Below are 1,525 nucleotides of genomic sequence, written 5' to 3'. Positions count from 1 at the left end.
ATTAGCCAGCAGGGGAGATTCCTCCATCCGTGCTGTTTACCGTGAATGGAGGAATCTGTTAAAATGGGATTGTACGGAGAGCTTCTCTATGCAGGCTGTGGCTGCACCTAAAGACATCGATCTGTTATGCTTTGCACACCTTTGGATTTGATCCACATGTAATATACTTATTAATGAGATCACTTCTTGTAGCAGCAGATGGTAAGATCCGGATCTGATATTCAGAACTTCAGGGAGCCGGGAAGGGGTTGATCATCTATTCTCCCCTGAAGTGTTCCCCCATGCCCCCTAATGTGTTGTAGTAAGCAGAGCCCGACCGTCCCCGTCCCGCTGCAGCACTACAAGTCAGAGCAGACGTGGGAGCAGGCCAGAGTGCTGACATCCTCACACTGCCTTGGCATAGTAAGCCATAGCCATTCCTGTAAGCCGGCAGCTCCGTGTACAGCTCCGGGCGGGGTACAATCCACACTGGAGCGGAGCCGCTTACTCTCGGAGCAGTATATAATACGGAAAATTGACAGAGGAGCCATCCAATCATAAGCCTGCATACCATAAACAACGTCTTGTCATTTTACCCGCCACCCAATCATCGCCATTCCCCCAAGAAGACGGCCTCCTCACTGACTGTCGGGCCTCTCCAAAGCTGAGCCATTTAAAGCACCGGCCAGCCCCGCCCCGTTCTACCTGGACGATCATTCGTCCGTACGGTGACTGGCAGGACGGCTCTCCAATAGGAGCCCAGTATCTATACTGCTGGATGCCCAATGTGGACATCGGCAGCGGTGGCGGCGGTGGAGCGGGTTCTTGCTCGCAGGGAGGGTTTTAGCTCCGAGGATTGTGCTGGAGTCCAGGGCCGGGTGGGGGGGGAGGGTGCACCTTTCTGTCTGCATACTAAATTTCCTTGGCCTGCAAGAAGGGATCCTGGGAGCCGTGTCCAGGCTGAAGGCTGGCATGGGGGATCCACACTAACGTCTAGGGCTAAGGGATTAAATGCCCCAGTGTGGCCAGGAGGAGGTAAGCTGGATTGCAGTGATGTGTGTTCTGATGATTCACAATCCTTGTAATGTCCCTTCGCTGTCAGTGTCGGATTTGTACCAGTGCTCTGCCATTGTACCTCTTCTTTATAAACAAATCCTTCTGAATGGCTTTACTCCACTGCAGGGGCCACATGTGGCTCTCAGCTATCTGTGATGGGGGCCCCCCAGCAACCTCTCAACAGAGACTTGGTACCTGTGTATAAGGACACATGCTGTGCTATAAATCAGTATGGATCAGTATTGATTCATAGTAAACATGGAGACTTGTCACTATAAAGTTTATTTTGTAATGCAGTATCTTCTATGGCTCTTGGCCGCCTGTCATATTGCAGGTGCTTGGGGATGTGTAAGAGGTTGGGGATCCCTGCTGTCCTGCCTGGCGAAGCATGGGTTAATGGTGAGCTAATGACAGCTGTAGTGACAGGGGGAGGGGCAGTGAGTAAGGGGGACTTGTGAATCATAGACATGGCCAGTGTTTTGGGTGGCAG

The 1,525-nt window shown here is 52.1% G+C and overlaps 1 protein-coding gene across 1 annotated transcript in view; it reads left to right on the top strand.

Annotated features, from left to right (window-relative positions):
- The first annotated feature begins 630 nt into the window (after positions 1-630).
- Positions 631-1,525, top strand: part of EHBP1 (EH domain binding protein 1) — a 362,056-nt gene continuing 361,161 nt past the window's right edge. The window contains exon 1 of the mRNA XM_018555921.1: positions 631-1,014. The gene's annotated coding sequence lies outside the window, so the exon portion shown is untranslated. The remainder of the gene's footprint in view (positions 1,015-1,525) is intronic.

This window comes from Nanorana parkeri, unplaced genomic scaffold (genome assembly GCF_000935625.1).
Source record: "Nanorana parkeri isolate BGI_ZX_2015 unplaced genomic scaffold, ASM93562v1 scaffold11, whole genome shotgun sequence".
NCBI lineage: Eukaryota > Metazoa > Chordata > Amphibia > Anura > Dicroglossidae > Nanorana > Nanorana parkeri.
This window is presented reverse-complemented; position numbering and strand designations above follow the sequence as displayed.